The 15884-nt window shown below is 32.9% G+C and overlaps 1 long non-coding RNA gene across 10 annotated transcripts in view; it reads left to right on the top strand.

The window, feature by feature from the left end:
* Positions 1 to 15884, top strand: part of LOC144312460 (uncharacterized) — a 112314-nt gene that overhangs the window by 38096 nt on the left and 58334 nt on the right. For 2 of the 10 annotated variants that reach the window (XR_013377953.1, XR_013377955.1), the window contains exon 5: positions 8023 to 8078. The exons of the other annotated variants lie outside the window; for them this stretch is intronic. This is a non-coding gene — a long non-coding RNA (uncharacterized LOC144312460). The remainder of the gene's footprint in view (positions 1 to 8022; positions 8079 to 15884) is intronic. 10 annotated transcript variants of the gene reach the window in all.

The raw sequence follows: 15884 nt of genomic DNA, 5'->3' as shown, positions 1-15884 counted from the left end.
AAGAGAAGGACAATCAGAGAAGGACAATCATCATATGGTTTCACTCATATGGGGAATATAAGAAATAGTGGAAGGGATTATTAGGGAAAGGAGGGGAACTGAGTGGGACAAATTAGAGAGGGAGACAAACCATGAGAGACTCCTAACTCTGGGAAACAAACAAAGGGTTGCAGAAGGGGTGGTGGGCGAGGGGATAGGGTAACTGGGTGGCAGGGACTAAGGAGGGCACTTGATGGGATGAGCACTGGGTGTCTATATGTTGTACTATATTTTGGCAAATTGAATTTAAATAAAAAATAATTTAAAAAGAATATTAATACACTGTAATTGCATAAAATATAAAAACATGAACTTCAGACCAGGAATTCCTCCTATAGTTTAATGACGGGATTAATTAATTAATAAATAAGCAATTTCAAGTATTTGGCATATTAGCAATGTCATGGTCAACATCAGTTTGTTCCTTTTAGTCTTCCATTCGTGGCTATAACTTGGGTGTGGCAGCTCTAGTTATTATATCCCTATAACAGGTAACATATCACAGGGTGTGAAAGAAAATTTTTGCATCTGTACTTTATTGTATTGTTACTAAGGGGAAAAAAAAACCTAGTTCTGAAAAATCCAGGAAGATTCCCTAGCATGTTGTTGGCCAGAACTGGACACCTGTTAGTCCAGATGCTGGAATTATTTCCCTAGAAGTTGAGTTCTTGATGAATACAGGGAAACCTCTTTGGCTAGGTAAGAAAGACTTGAGAAGACTGAGATGTAAATGGCTTTGGTTTAACTAAAGAATATCTGTAATAAGCTGTATTAATATAGCTTCCTATATTAAGCATTATGTGTGTCTTCTAATCCACTATAGTCCACTGTTAATTCTATAAAGTGATGAACATGTTCAGAAATAGCAAATTGCATCCAGGAGAACAGGAGACCCTGTGGGAGCAGACCAATCACAAATGTTTTCCTGTAGCTCTGTCAGGCACATGGGTCTTTGATAACACTGCAAGATTTAATCTCTCTATACTCACCAGAGTCTAGAGGGTAGAGGCTTTTATCCCTGATATTCCAGGAGTCAAAGCCCCACTGGAATGTTTATACTAACATACTTAGTGGCATCATAACATTTTCTTACCCTGTCAAGAATTGCCCACTTCCCCCACTGCCAACTTTTCTCACTATACCTTGTGTAGTCCTCAAACTGATGCAAATACATTATCCTAGATTTCAAAGTATGCTACCTTTTCCCCCTCTCATCTTGGTTTTTTTTTTTTCTTTTTTAAGATTTTATTTATTTACTCATGAGAGACACAGAAAGAGGCAGAGACACAGGCAGAGGGAGAAGCAGGCTCCATGCTGGGAACCCAGTGTGGTACTGGATTCTGAGACTATAGGATCATGCCCTGGGCTAAAGGCAGGTGCTCAACCATTGAGCCACCCAGGCGTCCCCCAACCCCTATCTTAAATTAAAACTGCCCTACTTTCCCCCTGAGAACACCAGCGTTATTGCTCATATTACTCAATTCTTCGGTACTCATAGCATCAATTGGCTCTTACAGAGCAAAATCTAGATAATATAATTTTTATCCTCTTAAAGCATTTTTCTTCTTTAAAGTTTATGTCAATTGCTTATGTTATTTAGCCTACTTTGTTGTATATTACAACACTCTTTCCAAATGTAGTTCGCATTTATTAAAGCTTTACAATCTGAGCAATAATCCTTTACATTTCCACAGTTCACATCAACACTGGCTATTCTTTTTTAATGTAAAAATAAAGAATTCTGTATATTATGTTATGAAAAAAGTAATGCATACACATGAAAATAAAAACCATAGCAGTACTGAAAACTTCTAATGCTGCTAGTCAGTCTAATTCCTTATGGTATATATAAATTCCTCTCTTTGTATTTCCTACATTGATTACCTTAATGATGCTAGAAAATGAGCAGTTATTTTTCTCTTTCATTGTCTTTTGGTCTCCATTGTGTGTTTTGAGAAGTCACCTTTTGAAGGTAAATTGTCTTTTTCAGAGGTGGAGGAATTGGAGTGCTGTTAGGAATTTACTGTGTATTTCATTTTAAGCAGTATCATCATTACCTTATATTATGATAGGGCAGATAAAGTAAGTATTCATCTTGTTTTAGGTTTGTTAAATTTCTCAAATCTTTAGCCTGATTTCTTTCGTCAATCTTGAAAAAAATCCTATTCATTATCTCCTCAAATGGTACTTAGAACCCATTCTATTTTTTCTCTTCATAACTCCTTTTAGACTTTAAGAAAATCTTTCACTTTATCCCTTAAATCTCATATTTTCTTCTGTATTTTCAATTATTTTATATTCTTCTTTCTGATTCTGGACAGCTTTTCGGAGCTTTTTAGACCTTATTTTCATTCACTGTTTCTCAATTCATTCCCTCAAATATATTAAATTCATACATTGCTTTCTTAATTTCACATTTTTCCAATGGTAGAAGCTATCATTGTTGATGTTGATTTTATTTTAAAAATAATCTTTAATTTTCTATGAAAAAGATCCTAATCTTTGAGAGTATTAAGCATGATTAAGTATTATGTCTCTTTTTCTCATTTTTAAAAATATTTTATTTATGAGAGAGAGAGAGAGACAGAGAGAAAGTGCTACCAAGAGTAAGGGGGAGGGGCAGAGGGAGAAGATCAAAGCTTGGCTTGATTCCAGGGTGCTGGGATCAGGACCTGAGCCAAAGGCAGCTGCTTAACCAACTGAGCCATCCAGGTGCCCCACCCCCCTTTTTTGAAAGATTTTATTCTCTTGGTTTTTATATCCCTTTCAGTATCTGACTTTTCAATTTTATGCTAAATATTAAAGAAAAACTGAGGGAATAACTTCATGATTGAACATATTTTGTCTTTGCTCAGAAAAAAACTTAGTATTTCTCTCTCTCTCTCTTTCTTTCTCTCTCTCTCACTCTCTCTCTCTTTCTCTTTCTCTCTTTTCTGTGCCAGAGAACTAGCAGCTTTGGCTAAGCAAGTTTAGTCTAACACATTTATAGCTGTTGATATGATTTGAAAGTGTGGCCAGTCCATACAAGGAATAAATCATATCCAGTTTATTCGGAGGTATATCCTTCTGGAGATCCCAAACAAAAAACAGGGTTTTTAAAGAGAGATCAGGGTTTTTAAAGAGGGATCACAGTCCTTGGCTGACACTGATCTAAAATTAATTCCCCTAACTCCATAAGTTTGTCTAAATCTCTGCATGGATGCTAATTTGTCTCTTCTGTAACTGACAGAAACACCTGTGTGTAGCACTGTCCAGTGAAAACTTTTGTCACAATTGAAATGTCTTCTATCTGCATTTTACCATATAGTAGCCACTAACTTCATGTGGTGCATGAGCACTGGAAATGCAATTAGTACATCTAAGGAACTGAATTGTTGTTTTTATTTAATTTTAATTCATTAAAATTTAAATACCCAATATGTGACTAGTCTACCTTCTGGGCAGTGCAGTTTTAGGGGAAAAGTATTCCAAAATGCTAGTCCTAATACTGAGTTTCCTTCTTCTTGGAAATCTTGTCTTTATAAATTTTCACTGTCTTATTAGTTTCTTGCTGCCTTCAGGTAGATGTAAGACAATATTTTGCCTAGATTTTCTAGTTTTTCATTTGTTTGTTTTGAAGAAGAGCGATGTATCTTACCTGGTCTGCTGTTTCTAGAGGCAACTTACTCTATTCAAGAGCTTCATACATTTAAAAATAAAATTAAACTTCAGTTCTTGATTTTATATTATACCTTTTGATTACTTGCCGTGTAAGTTAAGTAATTTAATGCTACATCTTACTCCTACCATTTTTTTTTTCTTTTTTACTCCTACACATTCTAATGGTTGCTGACAATTCCATTGTTTTCACATAGCAAACCTTTACAAAGTTAGCATTGTTTGGGGATTATAATCAAACCTTTTATTTTCTCATGTTTTTTTAATTATATAAAATATCATATGGTTTTACCATGTTATAAATAAATATGATTCTAAGGATACCATGTAATATAATTTGACTGATAGAAGAGCAGGAGATATAATCACATCCCATTCAGAGAAACATGATCCAAATATATCCTTCCCTCTCTCTCCTTATCTCTCTGTAACCACACACACACACACACACACACACACACACACACATATTTCCAGTAATTGGTCAGTTGCTAAAATTATCTCCATTTCAGGTTTTTCACACTTACATCGCTGCTTTTTTATGTGTTATTTTCTGGTATTTCTAATGCTTTTTAAGTATTGGATATATTCTTTTTCAATAATGTCTGTATTTTACTATTATTTTGATATCGTTATATGCATTATTGTCAGTGCTCATTTCTATAATTTTTATGACATGGTTTTTGCATTCTTTGCAATTTTTTTTCCCAAGGCAGCAAATCTATATCTTTGTTTTAAAAAATACTTAAACAAAAAAAATACTTTAACAAAAAATACTTTAAAAATACTTTTAAAAAGAGGGAAAAATATTTAGTCTTTTTTATGCATTTACACATCATACACACATTTTCTGGCTAGGAATATTGAGATTGTATAAATTCTCTTATGTTTTGCAGGTATAGTTCCATTCTTTCTGATTTCTTTTTTCTTTTTTAAAGATTTTACTTATTTATTCATGAGTGACACCGAGAGAGAGGCAGAGACACAGGCACAGGGAGAAGCAGGCTCCATGCAGGGAGCCCAACGTGGGGCTCGATCCTGGGTCTCCAGGATCATACCCTGGGCGGAAAGTGGCGCCAAACCGCTGGGCCATCAAGGCTGCCCTGTTTGGTGGATTCTTTTGTCTGTGTTTCTTCCTAAATATTTAACCTATCTTTAAAAACAAATACCAAAATATGTTTCAATGTGGGACTAAATTTTGCTTGAAACAGCATGCGTATTTGAGGCTGCCTACTCAGTTTTTTGTATATTTTTAGCTATTATTTATCAAAACCATGGGCTATTTTGTGTGTGTGCAATGTATATGAGAACTTTTATTTTTTTATTATTTTTAATTTTATTTATTTATTCATGAGACAGAGAGAGAGAGAGAGAGAGAGGCAGAGACACAGAGGGAGAAACAGGCTCCATGCAGGGAGCCCGACGGGGACTCGATTCCAGGTCCCCAGGATCAAGCCCTGGGCTGAAGGCGGCGCTAAATCGCTGAGCCACCTGGACTGCCCATGAGAACTTTTAGCATAATAAATTCAAAATATCGGGACATCTGGGTGGCTTAACGGTTGAGCGTCTGTCTTTGGTTCAGGGCATGATCCCAGGTCTTGGGATCGAGTCCCACATCGTGCCTTTCCTTCTTCCTATGTCCCTGCCTCTCTCTGTCTCTGTCTCTCACGAATAAATAAATAAAATCTTAAAAAAAAATAAGGTCAAGATAAGTATATTTTTAACCTACTAGTTGTGGGATGTTTGGGTAAGCTCTCAAATATTAAGTGCTTATTTTCTTTCCCTTATATTTCATATTTAATACAATGGTTAATAGATAATGAATATCCCTGTTATTCTACTCTATTGAGTAAATTATTGAATTACTCAGATATATTACAAATTTCCTTAATTTTAGTTACTGTAGTAGATAGAGCTTCTACATTGTAGTGAATATTAAGGAAGAGCAAGATATGATTTTAAAGTTCTCTTTGAAAATCTAAATAGATGTTTAATGTACATAACCGATAACTCTAATTATATGTGTATATTGGTTATAATGGTTTAAAAATTATTTTACATTATTTGCCTGAGAATTTCTACTAAAATATAACGGCTATACAAAAACATGAATTTCTAGGAATATTTACAAGTATATGTCACCTAAATTCCTTAGAGAAAGTTGAGAGACAAAATAAAGCACATTTTTTTGATAAATATAAGCCATCCGAAACACTTATTAGAAAATATTTTTAGGGCAGTCGGGGTGGCTCAGCGGTTTAGCGCCGCCTTCAGCCCAGGGTGTGATCCTGGAGACGCGGGATCGAGTCCCGCCTTGGGCTCCCTGACTGGAGCCTGCTTCTCCCTCCGCCTGTGTCTCTGGTTTTCTCTCTCTCTCTCTCTCTCTCTCTCTGCCTCTCATGAATAAATAAATAAAATCTTAAAAAAAAAAAAGAAAATATTTTTAGAGCATGCAACTGGCCAAGAGTCCAAGGTAACTCCAAAATTAAAGTTTATCATTTTGAACAGAACCCACCTCCTCAATTTTACATCGGTTTTGGTAGTACATAGTTCAGAGGATATACCACTTGTTTTAGAGAAGTCAGTTAATTGACTATGTATTTTATTGTTATAAAGTTAATCTTATTTACATAATCTTGGGGAAATTACTGTTTGGACCTCAGTATTCTTACATGAAAAATAGTAGGTTTTAATTACTTGAATTCTTCAGCTCTAACATTAACTTGGATCTAAGATATATTCCTTTACCACTCTTACCCCACTTCTCTCGAGTTTTTCTATCTACATATCTGTCCAATTATTCACCCGCATGTATTGCATACACACATACCACATTTATATATGCATTGTATATTTATTTTTATATAATTTTAGTTCAAATTATCTAAACCTCCAATTCAGTGTAAACATTATATATTACTTTTTATGCTATGAGTAGCAATATAAAAGGGATTATTAATATAAATTTGACTTAGACAATAATATACTGGTTATTTAAAAATTTTACTAATAGACATCTTTATATGCTCTCCAAAGCATTCTGTACAAACAAGAAATATTCAATCTATATACTAGATTATTAGATGTTCATTTGATACTTAGACATGGAGTGAATAGAATCCAAATGAAGAATAACAAACTAAAGAAAATAATCTTGAAAATCACTATGTTTCTTATTTAAGAATTTATTTTTAATGAAATCATTCGTATGGACTGTAACAAAAGATTCTATATGTTGCATTAAGTCATTTGAAATGCATAACAAATACTTTTTGTTTCATTTTCTTTTGTTAGCTCCTGCATAGTTTCTTTTAAAATTGAAAGTCTAATTGTAATTAGATATTAAATACTGTTAAATAGATTGAGCTTCTCTGATAGAAATGGGAAGTAGATTTAATTTTGAAGCTTCATTATTACCTTAGGCCAAAGAATTATTTTCTTATTATAATATGGAAATGATAAGCTCATATTATTGAAATTAAATGTAACAATAGAAGTGTGCTAAACTCCTACCATAAACAAGACATCATTATTTAATGATGAAATTGTAGAAAAAATTAAATATGACTCACATTTTTGTTTAGTATATTTCATGTCAATTATAGCTTCTATGAAAAATTCCCAAAAATGATTGGCTTCTCTCTCCTTTTGCAAGCTGATATGTTATTAGATATATCTAGATTTTTATATGATTGTGATAATAGGGTTTATTATTATTATTATTATTATTATTAGTTTCAGGGATAGACTTTAGTGATTCATCAATTACGTATAGCATCCTCATTACATCAAATATCCTCCTTAATGCCCATTACCCAGTTACCCCACACCCCCATTTACCTCCCATCCAGCAACCCTGTTTGTTTTCTAGGTAAGAGTCTATTATGGTTTGCTTCCCTCTCTGTTTTGACCTTATTTCTTTTTTCCTTCCCTTCCCCTATGTTCATCTGTTTTGTTTCTTAAATTCCACATATGAATGAAATCATACAGTATTTGTCTTTCTCTGACTGACTTAATCTGCTTCACATTATACCTTCTAGTTCCATCCATGTTGTTTCAAATGGCAAGATTTCATTCTTTTTGACGGTTGAGTAATATTTCACTGTTTATATATACCACTTCTTTATCTATTCATCTGTCATTGGACATCTGGGTTCTTTCTGTATTTTGACTATTGTGGACATTGCTACTATAAGCATTGGGGTGTAAATTCCCCTTCAAACCACTATGTTTTTATCTTTTGGATAAATACCTACTAGTGTAACTGCTGGGTCATAGGGTACTTCTATTTTTAACCTTTTGAGGAACCTCTATCATGTTTTACAGAGTGGCTGCACCAGTTTGCATTTCTACCAGTAGTGCAAGAGGGTTCTCCTTAATAGGTAGGTATGTTCTCTGGTTGCTTTGCAGCTAGGTTTTTGCATGTAATCTAGAAAATTTTCACACTCAAATCCATAAGAAAGTTAGAAGCTGGAAGTAAGTGATGTGAGATTGTGAGATGGCAATAGTTTGCCTAGTTTATTACTTGGGGTTCTCCAGGGTTACATTCTCACCAAGAGTGAAAGAGAATTCCTTTCTCCACATCCTCACCAACATCTGTTGTTTCCTGGGTTATTTTAGCCATTGTGACCTGTGTGTGGTGATATCTCATTGTGGTTTTGATTTGAATTTCCCTGAGTCACGTTGAGTATTTTTTCATATGTTCTGTTAGCCATTAGTAGCTCTAAAATTTTTCTAGTAAATATATTTAACACTTGTTGCATATATTATGTAAAATTATGCATACATGGAAATATCTAAAAATCTAACTATGGAAATATTTCCCAGGATCTATTTTGCTTTGTGTGGCTTTGTTTCTTTGCAATAGCTGAAAGTCAAGAAGTCATTCTGACACTCTGTACCTCTTTCCAATATAAATTATTCCTTGGTCAATATGGCTGTCTCATTTTCACTTGCTACTCCTCCCTTTCTTACCGAATGAAGCAATATTGCAGTTTTGGCAGTTAGCATTTGCACTAAGCATATTAATCACAACTTCTCTTCATTTTGTATATAAATATGAAAGTGGTCTGCCTCTGTATTAAGCTATAGAAACCTGTTACTTGCACTAAAGCAATGAAGCCTAAACTATTAATCTAGAGAAATGTATTTTCCAAGTCCCAGATGTTATTATTCTGGCCTTTCATCTTTTCATCTGTATAAGTAAAAAAAAAAAAAAAAAGCCTGAGGGATGGCTGGGTGGCTCAGCAGTTGAGTGCCTGCCTTCAGCCCAGGGTGTGATCCTGGGATCGAGTCCCAGATCCAGATCCCTGAATAGGGCCTGCTTCTCCCTCTGCCTATGCCTCTGCCTCTCTCTGTATATCTCTCCTGAATAAATAAATAAAATATCCAAAAAAAACCCTGATATTTATTTTGTTGTCACCATGTACCAGGAATTGTGAATATTTCTTAGCATATTATATGCCATCAATGTCACAGTGATTCTAAAAGATAAACATTGTTTATGCCCATTTTAAAGATGAAATAGGAAAGGAAAGGAAGAAAAGAAACAAGTGTGCACATTCTTTCATGTAATTCAGCATGTAATTGTGGATCATAAATTAAACAGAACTATAAAGCTTCTTTGCCTTATTAGAAACAGTATGATGGTTTTTGGTTTTGGTTTTGCCCCCTTAGTCCATCCTGGTGATAGCACTGATGGTTTTATTTTTGTTTTTGTTTTTTACTCTTTATCTCTTCCTTTGCTGAACTCTTAAAATCCATGGTTAAAAATTTAGTAAAGTGTTCTGCTCATGTAATCTGTTTTAAAACATTTGTTCATCATTTTTTTTTTCAAATGAAAGAAATAGTATATTTTAATTATTATTGGACTGTAAACATTGATTCATTGTTATATAACATGTTATTTTTCTACAAAACAAATACACATAAGATGATTTTTACTATTAAATAGATTTTTGAGAAATTCAGAATATAATTATGAAATCCAGAAAAACATAGTTTTAAATTGAGGAAAAGCATCTTGATATTTAGGTATAGATGACAGATTTGTTGATCTAAATGCCCTTTTAAGGAACATTATTATACAATGATCTTTTTTATTACAAAATAGTTATTTAGTTTAGTTTTAGTTCCAAAGCAAGACTTAAAAGATAATACAGTCTTTCAGATATACTTAAGAATGAATTATTTAGGCATTTCTAAGACTTGAGGAATAAAGATACAGTAAATTGATTGTAGTTTATTCAAATGAAAAATAGAGATCAATTCATTTATTGATAAGCCAGGCAGGCTTTTTAGCAATACGATACACAGATTACACCATTTGGAAAAAATGCACCCATGAACACACATGCATAGATAGATAGATAGATAGATAGATAGATAGATAGATATAGATATATAGATATAGATAAGCATAGACAAACATGAATTAATGCACATACATATAGAAATACACATAGTGAGTAGCAGCAGTAGTGTAGCTGTTTAAAATTTGTAATCTGAAGCCCTTTGAGATTAAATTCTAGTTTACCACTTACCTTCTTCATCTATAAAATTGGATCACGGGCAGCCTGTGGAGCTCAGTGGTTTAGCGCCGCCTTCAGCCCAGGGCCTGATCCTGGAGACCTGGGATCAAATCCCATGGCAGGTTCCCTGCATGGAGCCTGTTTCTCCCTCTGCCTGTGTAGCTGCCTCTCTCTTTCTCTCTCTCTTTCTCTCTCTCTGTCTCTCACGAATAAATAAATAAAATCTTTAAAAAAATAAAAAATAAAATTGGATCACAATAATTTTTACTTCATAAGTCTTATATAAGTATTAAATGAGTTACTTATTGGAAAAAAACTAGAACAATGTTTGGCAAATCAGTAAGTGTTACCTAATTCTCAGTGTGTTAATAAGTGTTAGCTAATAGATTATTTTGGTTTTAAAAGCCAAAGAGATACAGACAATAGTGCCAAAATATGTTTTTAAGAGATGAGTTTTCACAGGTAACTAAAAATTTAAAAAATTTTTTGAATGATTCTGACATATGTACTTTAAAATGTTTGATAATTTTACCATACCATATAACCCTTTGATTGGAAATGTGGAAATATATTTTTCTTTTATTACATTACATTACACATATGTGATATGCTGTATTATATTTTTAAAAAGATGAACATGATAAACATCATTTAAGACTCATGGATGATGGTAATATAAGGGACAGAACTTATGTAATACTAAGGTGAATAAAGTAAATTGTGCTGTGTCTTCTCTCCCAATACCAGCCTACTAGTTAAGGAAAAGAAGGCCCTAAATTAATGTTGTCTGCAGAGCATGATGGTATGTGGACATATAGTAAATGATATGCACTTAAATATAGATTGTAAAAGAGGACATGGAAAGAAGTAGAAACAAGATTTATTTTGGAAAGGATATATTTTGAACCAATAGAACCTGTCTATATATTGATTATAAGATGTGAGGGAAAATAGGATGCCTACAGAACAATAATAGATTTTTGGCCTAACTAAATAGTGGAATTTTGGTGTTTGTATATTGAGATAAGAAAAACTTTAGGGGGTGGTGAGTTGAAAAATGCAAGGAGGGACGCCTGAGTGGCTCAGCAGTTGAGCATCTAACTTCAGCTCAGGATGTGATCCCTGCATCGGGCTCCCCGCAGGGAGGTTGCTTCTGCCTCTGCCTGCTTCTGCCTCTGCCTGTCTCTGCCTCTCTCACTCTCTGTCTCTCATGAATAAGTAAATAAATCTTAAAAAACAAAAAATGCAAGGAAAACGAAATAAACTCTTATAAATCTAGAAAATGCCCTTATAATTAATACAAATTTTTTATAAAGGTAAATTAGTAAATTAATGAATCATAAAATATTATTACATAGCAGGAAAACACATAGATCATTAGTGCTATGTGAGATTTGGCTAAAGTTCTAAAACTAAAGGTAAACAGTACTGAACACCTTCACATTCTAATGATATTACAGGAGTTGCTAACATTATTTAGAGCTTAGCAATGGATGACAGTAACACTCCTTTGATTTACCTCTTAATTTCATCAGAATAATCATTAGTTACAAGAGAGAATTAATTTGTGGTATAATTTGTCAATTTACTGCAGTAAATCGTGGTGTTTCTGCTCCTCCCAACCACCTACCAGTTAAGGAAAAGAAGGCAGTAAATAAGTATCATTGATTGAGCATGATGGTGTATGGACATATGGTAGATTAGCATGTCTTTCATCAGATAGCTGGTTAGTGAACTGTAAAAACACAAATACCACCCTGGTAGAGCAGAACAGAATACAGTTGGAAAGATCTTTGAGCGATTTGGCATGTGTCACCTGTAATGTGAGGAACTATAGTGAATGGTGTTGTCTTCTTATCTGGGAAGAATTCTAAAAGAGGGGAATAATCCGAGCAGTCCAAATAACAATGAAAACTGAAAGGACAGTATACAATTATGTAGTATGGAAAAGAAAAAAGCTCTAAAACACAAGGATATGGTAAGACAAAAAAAAAAAAATAACAAAGGATGCGTATATAAAGTGTAGCATGAAAATCGGCATCCGATGCCAAAGATGTTTAGGCAAGTAGAGATATGTAATTTAGAAATTTTGAATTCATCACTAAGATGTAATGATTATGAATTTATAATTCTGATATAGTTAAAACTATCTAGAGAGAGATTATAGTTTTTAAATATATGCTAATAAAGGAAATAGCTGAAAATCAATGAACTAGGCATCCATCTCAAAAAATAATATAGGAATTAAAAAATTCAGCAAAAAGACTATAGTCAACAATAATTTATTGTACACTTAAAATTAGATGTATTCTAACCACAATAAACTAAAATTTAAATAATTATAACTGAAAACCTGTTCTTAAAAATAACTCAATCAAAAATTAATTAGCATATCTAACTATACGTATTTTGTTTTTATTTTTTTAAACCATACATATTTTAAAATGCAATTTTTACATGAACTTTCCCAAAGAATAGGAAACACTGAACAATGTATTTTAAAAGACCATCATATTTTTAATACTATAGCCTAAACAGAGCATTAATAGAAAGGAAAAATACAAGCTAAGCTCACTTACAGAAAAGAGTAAGACCCTAAAATATTTTCATCCCAATTTGTTACTATTGCATTTCTAATTTATTTTAAAATATATATTTATACATATGACAGCATGACAAGTTAAGTTCATCATGTGAATGCAAGATTAATTTAGTATTTTTAAAGACAGTTTGTTTTACAACAGTGACACAATAAAAAAGAAAGAAAACAATATCTTCAGTAATATAAAAATAATTTGATAAAATTCAAAATCCATTAGGAAGATTTTCTAACCAGTTAAGTTTAAACAGGATCATCAATATTGTGAGAAAGATTTTCAAGAAAACTCTTTACAAAATATCACACAAAATGGTGAAATATTGAAATCATTCTCTTTGAAATCAGCAAAAAAGACAGAGTACCATCACTTCTGCTACCGTTGTGCAATGCAATAAAGCAAGAAAAAGAAATGGAAGAATTAATATTGCTAGTGAAGCAAAAATAATGCCTCAATATCTGAAGAGAATATAACTGGCTAAGTAGGAAAACAAAAAGAATCTGAAGTTATATCGTTATAATTAATGAAGTATTTTGGCAATATTTTTGCATTTGGGATCAATAGTTTTAAAATTACATTTTAAAACCATCAACATGATAGTGGAGAATGAGTTTTTTATGATACCATTTATAATCACATACAAAGAATATCTATGAACAAGTCTAATTAATGTTGTGTAAAACTTCTTCAAAGAAAATTATAAAATAATGTTGACATAAATTAAATAAGTCATAAATAATTGAGAATTACTTCATGTTTATGTATTGAGAGAAGCAAAGATAAAACAATTTCCTCAGTACAGTCTATAATTTCAGTGCTCTCCACAACAAAATCCCAATGTGTTTTTTGATGTTTACTCATGATAATTGTAGAATATTTTATATCAAGAATAACTAAAGCTACACATTAAAGTAAATCACTGAAGTTTGTGGACCTGTTCTACCAGATATCAAGATTTATTTTATTTTATTTATTTTTAAATTTATTTATTTGAGAGAGAGAGAGAACAAGTGTGTGAGAGAGAGAACACAGCAGGGACGTGGTGAATAGAGGGAGAAGCAGACCCCCTGCTGAGCAGGGAGCCTGACAGAGGACTTGATCCTAGGACCCTGGGATCATGATTTGAGTCAAAAGAAAACACTCAACTGACTGAACCACCCAGGTGCCCTCTAGATAATATGGAGTTCTTATAAATATAGAAAGGTGACAAAATTAAATAAAAGCCCAGAAAATGATTCACACACATATGGACTTGTGATTTAATAAAAGTGGCAATATAGAAGGAGAAGTGATAGGCTTTTCAATAAATGGTGCTGACATGTTAAGATGTCGATACCTAAAGAAGTGCAGCTTGACTTCGACTTTAAACCAACAAGGGATCCCTGGGTGGCGCAGGGGTTTGGCGCTTGCCTTTGGCCCAGGGCGTGATCCTGGAGACCCGGGATCGAATCCCACGTCGGGCTCCCGGTGCATGGAGCCTGCTTCTCCCTCTGCCTATGTCTCTGCCTCTCTCTCTCTCTCTGTGACTATCATAAATAAATAAAAATTTAAAAAATATTAAACCAACAAAACTGTATTCCAGTTGGAATATAGAATTTAAAGTGAAAGGGCAAGAGATAAAGTCTTACAAAATAATAGGATATATTTGTGATTTCAAAATAGAAAAAGTTTTCTTAAACAGGAAACAAAAAGGATTAAACATAAAAAGATAATATTAACTGAAATGAAATGGAGTTTCTCTTCACTAGTAAAGAAAGAATAGGAAAATGGAGAGAAAATATATTTCCAACATATATAAAAAAAGGATGCTTTATAAAAAAAGAGTTATATAAAGACACAGGATTTTTATTTAGAGTATATTTCTAATACCTTTAAATCAATAAAGAAAGGCAACCAGACTAAAGAATAAAAAGTTTTTGAATAATCATTTCATAAAAGAGAATAGGTAATATACATATGAACTGTTGCTAAACCTCCTTCATCATTAGGGAAGTAAATTAAAAACACAACAAAGAAATTAGATGTCTGTTTGTAACATTTAAAAATTTCTGAAAATACAAATATGGCAAGGATATGAAGGAATAGAATCAAAATCAAAAACTGCTAAACTAACTCTGACAAATGTCATGAATGTATTTGGAATGCCAGACCATGTCCTAGCAATTGCCATCCATAGGTAGAAAACCTAATCAAAACACAAATTTGCATGTGCCAAAAAATACATACAAGAATATTTTCAGCAATGTAATTCTCAAGAACTCCAAACTGGAAAAAGACCCAACTGTCAAGTGAGGGTGAATAGATATACCATTTATAATATGTTTATGTAATAGCATACTATGGAGCAGAGGTCACCAAATATTTTCTATAGGGAGTCAGACACTAAATACTTTAGGCTTTGTGAGACCTAATGTTTCTGACTTAACTACTCAACTCTGTTCTTGTAACATGAAAGCAGTTATAGGCAATACATAAATAAACACTGTGTCTGTGTTCTACTGAAACTTTATTTTCTAAAATAGGAATGCCATAATTGGCTTGATACCAGTAATTTGCTGATCCTACTATAGAGAAAAACAAAGAAACAAACAATAACAAAACTAAGGCTAAACACAACATTGGTGAGTTCCTGCACAAATATAACATTGAACAGAAGAAACCAGACATAAAAAATCATAAAATAATCATATGGCTAATAAACTATGGCTCATCAGAGAAATGACATATTCTAGACCTGGAGAAGGAAAAACAAGCCTAAACATCTCCTGGTGTTAGAAAGTACTGTAGTGCTCAAAAACCAAGGCAGTGATGGAAGGAGATATCAAAAGGACACAGAAGCCAACTGAATGAGTTACCAATGACCAAAGCTGGATGTATTTAAACAACAAAATAAATAACAGAGTATTGGATTATAACCCTGAGTATAAAATAAATATCCATGAATCTATCCTGCCATAAATAAATGCTTGAATAAGTAAATAAATGGGAAATAAGAGCCAAAGGACCCATGCAGAAGAATTCCAAATAATTTATCTAGATATTCTTAAGTCAAAGAGACAAA

This window comes from Canis aureus, chromosome 1, assembly GCF_053574225.1.
Source record: "Canis aureus isolate CA01 chromosome 1, VMU_Caureus_v.1.0, whole genome shotgun sequence".
NCBI classification, from domain to species: domain Eukaryota; kingdom Metazoa; phylum Chordata; class Mammalia; order Carnivora; family Canidae; genus Canis; species Canis aureus.
Note: the sequence above shows the minus strand (reverse complement) of the source record. Positions and strands in the feature narration are given on the sequence as shown.